Raw genomic sequence first — 17,537 nt, 5'->3', positions numbered from 1 at the left:
CATGTTCTCACACAATACGAAGTTCTGCTGCGTCAAGCAGCCGTCTGGCGGTCAGAAGGATGCCTACTACGCCCTCCATCACATGCGGGCGATCGTAAGGGACCATCATCAACTTCTGCTACCAGATAATCTCAAAGATTGGGCCGCGAACTTGTCGGCAATCCAGGACGCGAACCTCAGACAAGAATTCTTTCACATCCAGTCGGACTTTGCAGACATCATCCATCAAGATGTCCTTCATACGTCGGGGCAGTTCTTCCTCAGATATCAACCGTCCAACAATGAGATAGATGGAATGCTACAAATGCAGGGTGACAACGACCACGATTTCATGACCATCACGACAGACGGCGGCTTCATCCACGCTCCTGTCCGATGAGTCGAGTCGAAAGTAGTGATGTGTAGTTCTGAAACATTGATTGGCTCATGTTGTAATTAAACTTTAATGAATTTGTATGTCTCTTTGGTTTGGACACTCGTTCAACTTAAATGTAATCGATGCTATTTATTAGTAGAACCATGAATCATGCTATTAATGTCTTGCTTTTCTCTTCCGATCCTTTTGTTGCATACTTACATATTGCTTATGTATTGTCTGTTGTTTGGCTTGAGCATAGAGATGCCGTCGTATGTCGTGTACAAGGGTAAGGTTCCCGGAGTCTACGACGACTGGGAGGAGTGTTGGAGACAGGTTCACCGTTTCAGCGGTAACAGTTACAAAGGGTACACCACTAGGGCGGAGGCCGAATCTAGATACGCCCGCTATCTAGCGGGAGAGAGGAGGGAGCGTTGGAGGAACCGGATGAAGACCAGTTTGATCGCGATGATGCTCATCGTGATGACCACAACTCTCTTCTATGTGATGGTAGTTTAGATGGTCGATATCGACTTGTAATGTGAAGACAAACTAGCTACTCGCGGTCTCGAGACTTGTAATGTTCTATCTTTGTTCGGTCTTTTGAATTCAGAGACTAATATGATGATTTGTATTCGGAGACTAATCTTCTATTGTATTCGATGAATCTGCTGTTGCTGTGTGGTGTTGTCTAAATTCTGTTCAATAATATATTTTGTAACCTGTGAAAATATCAGAAAAGAAAAAAAAATCCCTAATATTCATACTAGTGGCGCACCACGCAAGACACTAATGGCGCACTGTGATAATCACACTAATAGCGCATCAGCCACTGGTGCGCCATTAGTATGCCAAAGCACATGGGTACATATGGCCCCCTGGAAAGAATTCTAATGGCGCACTACGTGGTGCGCCATTAGAACACCAGATACTAATGGTGCACCAGTGGTGCGCCATTAGAATTTAATTCTAATGGCGTGATGCTAGTGGCGCACCAGTAGTGCGCCATTAGAAGGAAAAACTGGTGCACCACTAGCATGCCTTTTCCTAGTAGTGTTTTATCTTCATGCTTGTTGGCATGCACAGACAATAATGTGGAACCTGTGGCCCCGCCGAATCACACCAGTAATGATCTCCTGATGATCACCATGTAGGAGCACTCCCTGGAAGCCACTTCCCTGGTTCAAATCATGCAAACCCATGCACGCCATGCACAGGGTGCAGCAACTTGAAAGTTCTTTGCAGAGAGCTAACTAAGGCCATTTCCCTGATCCTTTCTAGGCTGCCAACAAAGGACCCGACTGCAACTAAGAGGAGGCCACGCAGCAAGAGGCAGCCAATCTCAAACCTGAGGCGAAGTGTGAGGATTGCACGAGGCGTTGGGCGTGGTACAAGTGCTTCCAAGCAACAAAACATTCTAATCTGGAAGTTATGCCTACCAAACGAGGGGGAGCGAATCAGCGATGAGGCACTCCAAGCCTACATGAGGCTGCTTTATCGGCCGCTGGCGGAGACACACATCAAGGCCATTCTTGCCCTTTTTGGGTGGGAAGCCTCCATCTTGCCCTTGGCTATGGGCGACGGCATGGTGGAAGACCGGAACTAGCGGTCGTTCTCTCTTGAGTGGAATTTGGTGGGCATACAAAATGAATGAACAACAACCTCTCAAAACTTTGGTGTGGAATGTGTGTGGGCTCAATTCCCCGGCATGTAGAAACGTTATTTTACAAGTGATCATGGCTACCAAGCCGAGCATAGTCTGCCTCCAAGAGACTAAAATGGAGGTTGTAACCAGAAGTTGTACGACATTTCCTGGGAAGTAACTTTGAATGGTTTTTCTACCTACCCGCGTTGGGTACACATGGTGGGATACTTTTAGCATGGTATACATCGGCGGTGCTGGTCTCCAACCCGCACTACACGGTGAACAAACTCGCGGCCCTGGTGAAAAGCCCAGCGGACCAGCAGTGGTGGATGACGGGCGTTTACGGTCCGCAACTTGATGGACGAAAGCTCTAGTTTCTATAGGAACTAGTTGAGATTAGAGATCTCCATGCTGGACCGTGGATGGTAGGCGGCAATTTCAACCTTCTAGCCAATCCAGAGGAAAAGAACAATGACCTGATCAACAAACAAATGATGGCCAAATTCAGAACGCTGCTAAACTCACTTATGCTCAAGGAACTTTACCTCAATGGGTGACGCCACACTTGGTCCAATGAGCGGATGCGCCCAACCTTAGAGAAGATCGACCACGTCTTTTGCACCACTTCTTGGGAGGAACTACACCCAACTTGCTACCTCACGGCTCTCGGCACGGCAATATCAGACCATTGCCTTCTTCTCCTAGACCTAAATGCGGATCTATGCATGGGTGACAGATTCAAATTTAAATCCTTTTGGCCAAAGGCAAAAGGCTTCTTAGACACAGTGGAGGCTGCATGGGCCTCGGTCCCGAGTACAGGAAACCCTTACGTGCTACTTGATAAAAAACTAAGGGCCACAACAAAAAGCTTGAAAAAATGGAGCGGCCAATGGATTGGGAACGTCAAACTTCAGATTGCAATTGTGCTGGAAGTCATCTCACGCCTGGATGGAGCAATGGACAGTAAGACCCTCTCGCAGCAGGAGGATGAGCTCCATAAGCTCTTGAAGATGATGCTACTTGGGCTTGGTTCACTAGATAGAACCATAGCGAGGCAAAGATCGAGATTGTTACGCCTCAAGGAGGGTGACGCCAATACTAGCTTCTTCCACCAACACGCACGGCACCGCCAACGTCGCAACATGCTCACCACACTTCAACATGAGAATGCAATCGCCAACGGGCAAGATGAGCTTGCTAACTTGGTGGACTCTTACTATCAACACCTCCTTCGCATGGTACCGCCAAGAGATCATACCATTGATTTGGACAAACTCGAGCTACCAACATATGATATGACCCATCTTGAGACACCCTTCTCGGAGGCGGAAATAGAGAAGGTGGTCACGGATATGCCACCGGTCAAGGCACCGGACCCCGATGGATTCACTGGACGCTTCTTCGCCACCTGTTTGGCATATAATTAAGGACGACCTTATGCATGCTTTCGAGGTATTCCATCATGGAGATATGCGTGGACTGTCGGTGATCAATAAAGCCATCATCTCATTGTTACCAAAAATTGATGGGGCCGTGGAAGTGAAACACTTCAGACGGTCAGCCTCATCCACGAAGGTATCAAATTTTTTGACAAAGCATTGGCAAACAAACTTGCGGCTGAGCTACCAAAGCTTGTGGGCACCCATCAATGTGCGTTTGTGAAGGGGAGGTCCATTCATGACAACTTTATGTTAGTCCAAAGCATGGCCTGATGACTGCATGCTCTTCGGGAGCCATCAGTGATGCTCAAACTGGATATTTCAAAGGCATTCGACACCATTCAATGGCCATTCCTTCTAGAGGTCCTCAAGAGAATGGGCTTTGGTACAATGTGGATAGCCTAGATTTGTGTCTTCTTGGCCACATCATCCACGAGAGCAATGGTCAACGGGTACCCTGGCAAGCCAATATTCATCCGGAGGGGCATGAGACAGGGTGCGCCTTTGTCCCCTATGCTCTTCATACTAGCCATGGAACTCCAACACAAGATGGTGGATTTTGCGGTGAGGAGTGGACTGCTTGCACCCCTTGCGTGCGTGGGCTGCCAACAAAGAGTATCCATGTTCGCTAAGGATGTGATGCTATTCATCAAACCAAGGGACCTTGATCTACATGTTTCTGCTACCATCCTACAGATGTTTGGCGAGGCCTTAGGACTCTGTGTCAAGTTGCTAAAGAGTGTCGCTTTTCCGATAAGATGCGACAATGGAGAGGGTTAGCCAACTTCTCGGGTGCCCCTCAGGTACATTCCCGTGCAAATACCTTGGTCTCCCATTAACCATCAGGAAGCAGAGCACTGCCCAGCTCAAAGGCCTTGTGGACCAGTTGGCCAACTGCTTGCCGAAGTGGAAAGCTCCATCTATGTCCAAAAGTGGAAGACTGATACTTGTACAATCAACACTCTGTGCAATCCCAATCCATGAATAGCTCTCGACATCCCTCACAAGACAATTAAGGCAATGGAGAAAATATGCAGAGGTTTCCTTTAGTGTGCAAACACACAAGCAAACGGAGGACAATGCCTAGTAGACTAGGAAAAAGTATGCTCTCCCAAATGGGCAGGTGGATTAGACATTCCGGACCTACGGTGGAGAAATATAGCCATGCAAGCAAGGTGGTTGTGGCTCTAACGAACCGATAGCCAACGATCATGGGCGGAGTTTGACATCCCGGTGCCGCGTGAGGCGATGCAAGTCTTCCAAGCTGCCACAAGGGCGCCCGTAGGCGACGGCAAGACAATCCTCTTCTGGGAGGACAGGTGGTTACATGGAGCACGGGTGCAGGATCTGGCGCCAGGCCTGTATGACAGAATTCACGGTGACTTTAGGAGATCTCGAACAGTCCATCAAGCAATCGTAACAGTCCATCAAGCAATCGTAGAGGGCGCGTGGGCCACGGACATGGGGTCGAAGATGTTGGATACACTGATTCAGGAATACCTAAGCCTATGGGCCATGATACATTAAGTTCAGCTCAGCCAGGATGTCCCGGATTCCATCATCTGGTCTTGGGACAAGATCGGTGCCTTTTCGGCGCGCTCGGCCTATGCGGCAAAGTTTTGGGGACGACAGGTAATACCTAGTGCAGATTTCACTTGGAAGTCAAACGCACCACTTCAGTGCCGCTTCTTCACCTGGCTGGCCCTCCAAAACAGATGTTGGACCTCTGATAGACTAGAGAGGCGCGGACTCAATCACCAGGAGGCCCATCCCTTCTGCGAGCAAGAACAGGAGACCATTGGTCATATCCTCCACAACTGCGTTTTGGCGAGAGAGCTTTGGACCATTGTCTGCTCAGGCCTTGACGAGATTGGATCCCTAACCACCATTCTAGCTTAACGTACTGGTGTGCCAGCAAGAAAAGTATCACGCCTTGCATGAGGGATGTGCGTGCGGTTGTGCAGCCTAGCGACCCGAGTTCAATTCCTAGAATTGACAGGTGATACACAGGGGTTTTCCCATGTTTATTGAGGATCAAGCTTGGCGTGTGGTGGAACCTATCATAAAGAAATATCTTGATACTCATTTAAAAAATTCTGAGGACCATGTTTATCTTGGTACTCATACTAAAATGGCTGTATGCATCCCTGGTTGGTGCAGAGGCCGGGAAGTGAAAATCTCTCCCATTTTTAAGATGTTTCTGGTCCCACGCGCTCGCGCTACCCCCAGGGGGCGGCTCGGGCGAACCCTAGCCGCCGTCGCCCCCAACCCACCCTGACCCACCCTCCCCTGCCGTCGCCGGAGGAAGCCAGCGAGCAAAGCTCATCCAGCGGACGGCGGTGGCGGGCTCGCCCTTCATCCTAGGGGAGGACTCGGGCTGCGCGCGACGGCGACCCTGGGCGTCAAGCGTGGTGGCGGAGATAGGAAGCTGGAGCGGCGGCTCCAGGTCTTTTCGGCGGGGCTGCGCTTCCATGGCTGCCGGGGCAGCATTGTGGTCAGCCATGGCGCGCGGTGGCGGCAGATCTGGGCACCCCCTGCCCAAATTCGTCCTGCTATGGGTGGTGGCGGCCCGTGGTGTCGCTGGCGCTTGGCTGTGCGGCCGGGGTGGTTCTCCACTCCGGTGAGTGGAGGTGGTCGTCGGCGCGGCGGGTGCGTCGGATCTGGGTGTGGCCAGATCTGTGGCCGGCGTTGTCGGGGTCGGCTTGTTCGGCTGCCGGTGCATGCGGGTGGTGGGTTCTAGCGCCAGATCTGGCCGCAGTCATCCAGCCCTGATCAGTGGGCTTCTCTCCTACGGGTTCCTGACGATGCCGGTGCGCGGGTGAAGCTGGTGGAGGAGATCCAAATAGGGGGAAACCCCTTGGTCGGCCCCGGTCGGCCGCGCCGACGCCGCCGCCTAAGGGAGCCGTTTTTCTTCTTGGAGACGTGGGTCTATGTTTGCTCCTTCATTTCCCCCCTCTCTGCCTCTCGGGTGAAAACCCTAACTCCGGTGGGCGGCAGCGGCGTCCTTGACGTCGTGACCTTCCTGAAGGCGTCGCCTTGAGGGCTGAGTGGTGGTGGGCACTGTGTGGGTCCTTGACAGTTGCTGGTGATGGGCACTTCTCCGGGGGAAACCCTAGGATCTGGTGTTCCAGATCGGACGATGGCGGCACTTCGGTGTCGTTTCTCTCTTGGGAGCATCGTTTCCGGAGCAGCGCTGGAAGTCAGAGGCAGGAGGTGGAGCGGCTTCGTCTTGCATGGAGCTTTGGTGGAGATGTCAAGTCATGCCTGACCGACAGGTGCTACGCTTTGTTATGCCTGGTCGGCAGGTGCTACGCACGACAGATCTTCCAAGGACTTCAAGCTGTGTCGGCTGGTGGTACTTGGCAGCATGGCGCTGACGTGTATTGATAACACACTAGTGTAGGGGATCAATTGTAGCCTCTTTCGGTAAGTAAGGGTGTCGAACTCAACGAGGAGCTAAAGGTAGAACAAATATTCCCTCAAGTTCTATCGACCACCAATACAACTCTACGCACGCTTGACGTTCACTTTACCTAGAACAAGTATGAAACTAGAAGGACTTTGTAGGTGTGATAGGATAGGTTTGCAAGATAATAAAGAGCACGTAAATATAAACTAGGGGTTGTTTAGATAAAGGAGCAATAAAGTAAATATAGCGATTGTGGAAAAGTGGTGGTAGGAGTTGCGGAATTGTCCCTAAGCAATTGACTACTTTACTAGACCGATAGCTAGTTTTATGTGGGAGAGGCATAAGCTAACATACTTTCTCTTCTTGGATCATATGCACTTATGATTGTAACTCTAGCAAGCATCCGCAACTACTAAAGATCATTAAGGTAAAACCCAACCATAGCATTAAAGTATCAAGTCCCCTTTATCCCATACGCCATAACCCCCTTACTCGGGTTTATGCTTCTATCACTCAAGCAACCCACTATAAGCAAATCATGAACATATTGCAACACCCTACAGCGGGAATCCCTCACGCTTGCGCGACACGAAGGGCACAATAGGACAACAACATAAGCACAAGCAAATTAAACCAATCATAGCAATTCATCAATCATCGGTAGGATAACGAAAATCTACTCAGACATCATAGGATGGAACACATCATTGGATAATAATATGAAGCATAAAGCACCATGTTCAAGTAGAGGTACAGTGGGTTGCGGGAGAGTGGACCACTGAATATAGATGGGGGAAGGTGATGGAGATGTTGGTGAAGATGGCGGAGGTGTTGGTGTAGATCGCGGTGATGATGATGGCCCCCGGCGGTGTTCCGGCACCACCGGAAGCAAGGGGAAGAGAGCCCCTTCTTCTTCTTCTTCTTCTTCCTTGACCTTCTCCCTAGATGGGAGAAGGGTTTCCTCTCTGTTCCATGGTCTTCATGGCGTGGGAGGGGCGAGATCCCCTCCGAGATTGGATCTGTCTCTCTGTCTCTCCCTGTTTCTGCGTTCTGGGATTCTGCCCTTTCACCGTTTCTTTTATATCCGGAGATCCGTAACTCCGATTGGATTGAAACCTTTGTCCTGATTTTTCTTCGAAATTAGCTTTCTTGCGGCCAAAGAAGCACGTCAACCGCCTTACGGGGTGCCCACGAGGGTCAGGGGCGCTCCCCCTGCCTCGTGGCCCCCTTGGGCACGGTCTCGCGTTTGTTTTTTTTCCAAAAACCATAAATATTCCAAAAAATAATCTCCGTCGGTTTTTATCCCGTTTGGACTCCGTTTGATATTGGATTTCTGCGAAACATAAAACATGCAACAAAAAGGAACTCGCACTGGGTACTGGATCAATATGTTAGTCCCAAAAATAATATAAAAAGGTTGCCAAAAGTATATCAAAGTTGTAGAATGTTGGCATGGAACAATCAAAAATTATAGATACGACGGAGACGTATCATGTATCAGTGGCGACCGCGACATGCTCAGCTGTTTGCGTGCAGGGAGGAGGTGTCGTTGGGCGCCATGGTGGCGTCGACGATAGCTAGACCGAGCAAGGTTGATGCATCAGTACAGTTCTGAAGATGAAGCGGTGGAAATTGGCGGCGGCGGCCTCTGAGAGCACGTTGGACCAGTGTGTGCCCCAGACCCGGCAAGTGGCTAGGTTGGGGTCTCAGGTCTTAGATGTTAGGTTTGGCTGCGATGTCTGTTTGGTTTAGGCCCAGGCTATCTGCGCCCCTTCATCAACTGGATAGGTGTAGCGACAGTTTGTTTCTTAGACGACGGCTTTAGTCTTACTGTTGTATGACTTCATAAGGTCTTGTGAGAATAATTAATAAAATGGCCGTATGCATCACCCAGATGCAGAGGCCGGGGGTCATCCTCCTTCTCTAAAAAAAAAAAGGGACGTGTGTGCATTGCTGTTACTAGTCTTCTGGAAAATCTGGAAGCACGGGAACTCGATTGTGTTTGACGCAAACCGAGCTTCCATGACCAGACTAGTCAGGAGGATAGAGCAGGAAGGCGTAAGCTGGAAGCAGGCGGGCATCTTTAAGGGAGACATGGAGCCACTGTTTCGGGCGCCAAATACGTGGCCCGTTGCGAGAAGTTAGACATGTAATAGGTTATTGACCGTGGAGTTGGCGTGCATGTAATATGTAACATCCAACATGGAGGGGCTTTCTTCTCCTCATCCTTCCTCTAATATATAGTACGCACATTCGTGCGTATTCGAGAAAAGGGAATTGGAATCCTCTGCGGATACAGCAGCAATGATGGTATGGGAGGAAACCAGCTTGCATGCAGATGCAACGCAGGAGAATCAAATCGTCAGTGATAGGGAACGCCTACGAAACTGATCGATCACTTCGAGGAAGAAGTGATGGGAAAAGGAAAAGTACCACAGCTGCCGCTTATCCGCACAGTGGGAAATACGAGTGTACAAACAAGGAAAGTTACGCAGCGGCGAATAGCGAACTGGCAGGTGCACTGCAGTCTCCCGCTGCAGCAAGCGATATGCAAAGGGAACCGGACCGATCGCTTTGAAGTTTGCGAGCATGAGCTGCGACCACCACCCTCTGAGGAAACAAATCCCTCAACCAGATCCACGTCGCAGTCTGCACACGTTCGTCGTTCCTCCAACGCTCAGACGTATCCCCCTCCACTTCTTGGTTTTTCTAGAGACACGGCTATATCCTACGGTTCTTCCATGCCCATATTTTTATGCTTCATGTTTCAGTGAGAGCTCGAGTATCACCCTTCAGCATCGGAGCTTGTAGTTTCTCTTCCTCGCTCTTGAACAAAGTCAGGAGATCGTTATTTTAAGTCGCCGTGAAACTGAGTGGCTATGGTCGATGGTTAAGCAAGTCATAGATGAAAGGGTGCTCATCAGTTTGTGTTTTCTTGTGCAAATATCAGAAAACAAATGAATGAATTTGCCTACTCGATTTTGTTGTTTTTCAGACAACGGAGGAAATAACTGTTTCTAAGTTTCTCTAAGAACCATCTGATCAGAATACCAATACGACTACGGTTAGAATATCTTGATCGTATGGCTATTTACGTCAACCAAGATTTCTTCTTCTGAATCGACTGACATATAGTCGTTCTCTTTCATATATAACATACAACTAAGTACTACTACCCCGCAAAAAAAACACTAAGTACCACCTCTGTTCATAAATGTTTAAATTGCCAAAACGTCTCACATTTATGAACATAGGGAGTATCTTTGAATGATTGTCACGCAGATGCATACGCAAGTTGCGTATGGGCACAATCCATGACTGTTTTACTTCTCCCTATACTCCTATAATACAAGATATCATGTAGCAACAATATCTTGTTCACATATAGTTCGCTTTCCTCTTCAAGGCAATATATATGATTGAAGATAGGATCCTAATCCTATCGTAAGGCTTTGCGAGGGCATATAGACCTGCTAAAGTTTGGTATTCCAAGATCCTACGAAAATCGCCTCCATGCATATTCAGCACACACACAGAGTCGGAGGTTAGCTAGTCCTACTACCACAAGATTCCTCAGCAGCACATAGTTGTGGTAACATCGTAGCACTACCTCTTATTTCCGCACCAACAAATCACGATGTACCCTCAATACCGGACGCAATAAGCAGGACACATCGGAGAAGACTCACCGGGAGCGCCATATGCAGAACACACCGGTATGGTCTTTTAAGACCATAAACCCACATGACCGGAGGGACCCGTCAGGGCACGCGACAGCTTGGGCACTAGGTCGGCCAGACCACCCCTAGAGCGTTGTAATTCAGTGCCGCCACCGACGATGAAGAACGAAGATCAAGAAGCAGATAACTTGGGTAAAGAAGCAGTAGATGGAAGATAACCTTAGTATATTGATTTGTTTGATTGCGTGTGTTGTCAACAGACTATATATCACCCCCATCAATATATAGGGCGCTGGACTTTCCATGCAAAAAAAGGACACCAATCCCGACCTAAACGTTTAATTCGACCTGATTCGAACACGTACACCTGGAGCCTCCGGACCTCCTTCAGCTCCGGGCAGGCTCCGTACAAAGTTAACATGCTTCTGGATTGGCCCAGAGGGCCTCCGAAGCTTCCACGTATACTCCGGGTGGATAGATTGCCCCGTGGGACACAATATACAGTAGCAAAGTGTTGGGATCCCAAATGCAAGAGTTTGTAACAAGCAACAAATTTCCCTCAATGAGAACCAATATATCAATCCATGGAGGTACAAGTTTCCTACACCACATAGATAAAACTTCACTTGTGCCCCCAACAATACTAGCAAGGGTATCAATCTTACTAGCTTTGCTAGTTGTACAAGATTTTAAGATGATGTGGTAGGTAATATTGTGTATATTAGAAATAATAATAAATGAAAATAAAAGTTAATGGAAGTGTTTTCTTATGCTAAAAACTAGATCAGGGTTCATAGTGTCACCAATAGTAACTCTCCAATAGATAAAAGTGCAAGAAAGATTACTTACACATGTAAAAGTGAAATGTTTCGGGCTCATCCTAGATTGTGTAAGGTGTGTTGATATTACCTAGGTCGTACGTTCATAAATCCATAGGCCGAGACCCTCTCTGCATTTATGGCTAATACTTCTTTCATAGAGATATTTTTGCATCATCCAACTAGTAAGTAATAAAATCGAGAATTCCTTTGAGCAAGATGGCATAGAGTAATATTCCCTTAAGCCACCGGCTCATCACCGAGACATGCAAGTGTATTGTGCCATTATCTTTAGTGGCAATAATACAACATAAGCCTTTTTTTCATTTACTGTCACCATGGGAGATTATTTTCATGATTAAATCGAACTAACACACACCGGTTCATCTACAAATTTGACAAGATAAGACAAACAGTTGGAAACAGATAAGCATATGAAGTATAAGCCAAACATAAGCATTGGCACGATCTAAACATAAAAGAATAATTCATCACATGATCAACATCACTGCATGGTTTACATTACTTGGACCACAGTCATAATAGGAAATCATGTGGTCATTGTATTGAACAACAACGAGGAGATATTACATACTGGCTATTTTCATGAACTCGTAGTCTAGGGGATGGACTACTCATAACTCTTAGTGGACCAAGGATGATCGATTGTGGTGAACAAGTCGATAAATTTCCCCTCTGCGAGGGTATAAATGAGATAAGCTCGGAACGCACAGTGGTGGCGGCAGAAAATTGCATGATAAATATAACTAGTGTTTTTGGGGTATATATAAGTGAGGTGAAAATGGAGGCAGCTAGGGGAGCCATGTTGCATGAACAACACAAAAATTTATAGATACGTTTAAGATGTATCAAATGATCACACGCTTCTTGATATTCCTAGAAGGCATTTGGAGTCTCTGGATGAGCTTGGGATGAGATGTCGTCTTATTACTAATATAAAGGATGTTGGAGTACCCGCCTGTTGGTCGCCACATATTTGGAGTCTTTTTTGCTTAGTTCAACCATTGTTGTTGTAGGCAGCCATTGCGTACTCCCTTTTCTATTTTTAATAGATCCTAATATGTGGCGACCGATCAGAGCTGCTCCTATCAAACAATTTCATTCGCCAGGTGGAGTATCTCACAGTGAAGGTTTCTCCTCGTTCGCTAGTGGTAGGCAAGGGCGAACCAACGATTGGCCCAAATCCCGGCTACCTATTTTTTTATTCTAAAAATATCATGAACAAAAAATAAAAAATTCTTATAAAAATAGATAAAACCTAAATTTTGAAATGTCGTGCTCTGAATTATGAAAAATGTTATGCTAATTTTATAAAACTGTCATTTCTCTAAATTTACAATGAGTATGACCAAAACAAAAAAAGTTTGTGTGATCTAGAAAAACAAAATTCCATGCTAAACTTTATAACTGTCATCCTCTAGATAAAAAATGCCACAAATAAAAATATACATTTTCTTATAAATGCCATGTACCTTATAAAGTAACATTTCTCTAAAATTACTATGATAATAAAAAATGTCATGCCAATAAAAATAAAATTTCCATCCCCTTAATAATAAAATTTTCATCCTCTTGATAATAAAAATGACATGCCAACATAATAAAAATGCCATACTCCCAATAATAAAATAGACATCCTGTTAATAATAAATTGCCATGTTATTAATAATAAAAATTCCTTGCTCATAATCATAAAACTGTAATTATGTTAGTAATAAAAAATGCCATGCTCTTAAGCCTTAAGAATAAGCTGCATCATCTTCATAATAAAAACACCATGTTAGTAATTATAATAATTATTAGTTCCATACTCTTAATAAATATAATTGCCATGTGAGAAATATTTTTTATTCTAGAAAATCCCATGAATAAGTGATAAATTTACCCAAAAGCATGCCATGGGGGCATTACAAGAAAACCTAGAAATAGCCATGCTTGTAATGAAAATGCACATAACATGTTTAGAAAAAATCCCCCTCTAAAAATAGGAATTTTGTCCTTTCAATGAATGGAAAAAACATGGATTTTTTGATATTTTTTGAAATGAAAATTCATTTTTTTAAGAATTTAGCTTCAAAAGATACACAAACAAGTTTACGTACGTGTGCACAAAACCTGCTGCGGTGCAAGTGGTAAAGGGTGCACGCCTCTCTGCACGAGGTCTCATGATTGAGTCCTACCTCGTGCACATCGTGCGGGTTTATTGGGAGAGGGAAAAAAAGGCGAGCGTTCGCCAGAAAACGGTTTACAGTGAACCCCTTCAGCTGATATGTGTGGCATTGGCCTTGTACTAAGATCCGCATGACAATAGGGAGACTCAAAACAGGTATGACCGGACAGCCATAGAACACATCCATGGACATTTGAGAGGTCAAATTTGCCCTCCACTGAAGTGGCCCAATTTTCTCAAAACAACCGAACCTAAAAGAGATTTATCGGTTTTAATTGTACTTTCTCCCGCAAAAAAAGTTTAAATTGCAGTTTGGCTTTTCGTTTCTTCAACCGCGATGATGTATGCATTACAAGATGGACAACTCATTTCCCGTGACAGAACAACAGAAAAGTTGAAAATTCCGTTCTAGCTCAAGTTGCCAGGCGGTCGGGACCGGGAACCAGCTAGCTACTAACTGAACGGAGGAGACGCACATACGACGATCGAGTTGGTCGCCATGTACTACGTACGTAGTAACTGGCCACTGGCCATACCGCCCCAAGCTCAAGTTGCAACGTGCAGTCTTCTTCCATCATGTCCCCAAAAGCTACGCTCCAATCGTTCACCTCACTCACCTCACCTAGGCGTCGCGTAGGCCGTATCAACGGACAACGGTACTCCCACAGATGAAGAGAACCCGAAGCTAGCTACACTGTAGAAAGCAAAGCAAAGCAAAGCGGCATTCAATCTCCGCCTCGCTTTTGTCCACCGGAAGCAATGCATGCAGCAGCTCGCGCCCACAGCTCCACCGGTCGATCCCAGCTGCGAGCACAAGCTAACGCATGCCCGTAGTTATTGCGACCCGGCGAATCAAGGAACCCGGACGGACGGACGAACGGCCCCGGCTGGATCGCAGATACCACCGGTCCGTCCGTGCAAGGCTTTAGATAGATGTGTTCACTCCCTTAGCGGAAAAGAACCATCTATCCCGAACCAGTTCCGGCCGAGGCACTCACGCTTTGCCTTGCTTGCTTGCGCGCAGCTCCGATCTCACCCAGTTGCCACCTTCCCTCCCTCCCAAGCTAGTGATACGAACTCATTATTGGTCGGGGTACGAAGCATCCGGAATCCAGAGGCCGGTAGCGTTGGCATCAGCCTGTGGCGGCCATAAATACACACGACACGACACAAGCTTCCTCCCTCCTCCCATCGAGCAATACGGAAACACTACGCGCAGGCACAGCTGGAGATGCTAAAGGCGCGGGCAGCAATACAAAACGGGGCCGATGGATGGCCGGGAATTGAAGGCCTCGGCTCGCTCGGTCGCTTTGCCAAAGACGGCCATAAACTAGGGTCAGACGAGTCCCGCGTGATTCCGCCCGGTTCCGTACCGCTAGAGACACCCGGCACAGCACCCCCGGGTGAAACCTCAAAATATTCACGCTTTCGACGGGAGACGAAACGTGACCCGCAAAAAAGGCGGTCGCTGCTACACCACGAGTCGACAAGTTTACGGACGGATTCGCACCAAGCTGTTCTCTCTCGAAACGAAATATGAAAGCGCGCACGAGACGAATCCAGAGAATATGGATGGCTTGCACGGCTAGGCCGGAGCCGGGGCCCGGCCAGGGGCGGGCGCCTACGTCCTGCCGGAAAGCGCAGCGACGATGGAATTCTCGGTGGATCCCCCTGCTGCCGGCCCTCCCTCGGGAGCGGTGAGAGAATCGGGGGTCGGCCGGCGCCGCGGTTTTGGCGTGCCGGTGGGAAGTGGAATGGAATGGAACGCACCGAGCTGAGTTGAGTTGAGTTGACATGCGCAAGTTGGCACCGAGTTTGACGGCGGAGCAGAACCGCGCAACAGAAACGGTCGCTCGCAACCGCGGAACAGGCCACAAGGGGACAAGCCGAAAAGGGCAAGCTTACGAACGACAAGATGTGTTGCGGTACAGTATGGACTAGGAGCACTAGATTCATTTACCCGATCCAACAAAAATCAAAACAACTCATCCGGTAACCTTAAAATTTCGACGCTGGCGCGAGGATGATAAGGGAACCGGGGAGAGCCTCCCTGTTTGTGTAAAAAAAACGACGCTGGCGCGAGCAGGAAGAAACTGAAAGTTCTCCGTGCTGACGATTGGATATAAAGCCACCCCCAAACGAGACCTTCACAGCCTTATAATCTTTATTTTTACCTAATAATAAAGTAAATTGGGTTTCGGTCGTCCGTCATGACATTTTTTAGAAAAGTTCCTGTGTTTTGATGAAATCAACCCGCGGTCTGGATTTAAGTCACACCCGAACCGTTATTTTACATTTTTCGAACCCCCCTGATGTTTTAGGTAATTCATCCGCAGATCATATCTAAGTCAAACAAATACTTTTTTAAATCATCCATATCTTTTAAACCGTAACTCTGATTTAAACATTTTATATATGAAATTTGATTAGAAAAATATGTAGAATATGAATATGAGATTATTTTTACCTGTTAAGTATTTTAAATATTATTTTGGAATATATTGAAGTCAAACAAATGATTTTCTAAATTATCCGTATCTTTTAAACCGTAACTTCGATTTTAACATATTATATATGAAATTTTATTAGAAAAATGTGTGGAATCTAAATATGTTGTTAATTTTACATTTAAATATTTTTAAAATATTGTTTTAGAAGAAAACTTATAATTTATAGCGCAAGATCCATTTTTTTTCATACCGGCGGCGATCCGGATTGCAAATAAACACCCCACTATAACCATATAGGAAAAAGAAAATATCGCTAACTACACATGCATACCTCTGAAAAATGTCACAAGGGAAAACAATAGATTTCTCATCGCGGGAGTGAGAGATAGCGAGAGAGAGAGAGGGAGAGAGAGACGCCTTAGGATTAACCATATTCAAACACGTTTTTGTTTTGTTTTGTGTGAACACCGAGACAATCGCCGGCGAGAGTGAGAAGGAGGATAAGCGGCAACACCAAGATGATGCCTCGCAAAAATAAAGAAGATGACCTATTGTGGTCTTGAGTGATAGTTGTTGGGTTAAGAGTGTGTGTTATGTTTTCTCTCCCGTTGTAATGCACGGGCTCTTTTGCTAGTAATACTTATGATGTGAACGAGTATATAACCAAAAACTAGCACGTTGTTTTTGCAAAAAAAAAAAACTACCACATTAGCTGATAGGATTCTAAAAAGCTATTCCTACGTACCATAATATATGTTGTTTTAGCCCAAACAACATATTTTACGGAGAGAGTACCACTTTTAATTATTGACAAAAATGTACCACTTTCTGCTAGCTATCGTTTCAGCCCAAACAAATCACGATTATGACAGGTTTGGCCCATCCATCAAGGCTAATAACGTGGTACAAAAGTAAACTATGTTAATTGACCTTCATGTGTTGCTGTTATGATAGGCAGGACCAACAAGTGAGTTTCATAAAAAGATCCCAAATTCATATTCTTCTTTGTCAGTTGGGAGCACATTCTACTCGTCATGCAGTCGATGCCGCCCGGTGGCGCGACACCAGCATCCGCAGGACTCGCTCGACCAAGATCCCCCCCCTCCCCTTCTTCATCATGTGTTTCTCTCGTGTGCTCTGTATCGAGCCCACGTCATGCTCACCAATACCACCCCCCTCATGCCTGCGGTGACCAAGATCCCTCGGCCTTGCCATTTTGTCCAAGAGTTACGTCGTGCTCGACTACATCGCCCCACTCGAGGAATTGGTCCGGGATGCCTTGATTCGTTGCCTCCCTCGCATCCGGCCTTTTCACGGACAAATAAAGAATTTCACTTTGAATTCCAGACCTCGACACCCCACAGATCTCCTGCGGCGGCGCAACCCAGCAGCCCATTGTCCATACTCGACTCCTCTTCACCTCCAAGAAGTTGCCCTCTACTTTCCTATCGAGTTGTGCATCCCTGAGCCCCCTCCCAAGGGTCATTGCTCTGCCGCCCGTGGCCGGTGACAAGGACCTTGCTCCCTTCCTCGATTGGCCTCCTCGACCA

Source organism: Triticum aestivum, chromosome 3B (genome assembly GCF_018294505.1).
Source record: "Triticum aestivum cultivar Chinese Spring chromosome 3B, IWGSC CS RefSeq v2.1, whole genome shotgun sequence".
NCBI classification, from domain to species: domain Eukaryota; kingdom Viridiplantae; phylum Streptophyta; class Magnoliopsida; order Poales; family Poaceae; genus Triticum; species Triticum aestivum.
The sequence above is the reverse complement of the archived record's forward strand: the minus strand, read 5'-3'. Positions refer to the sequence as shown.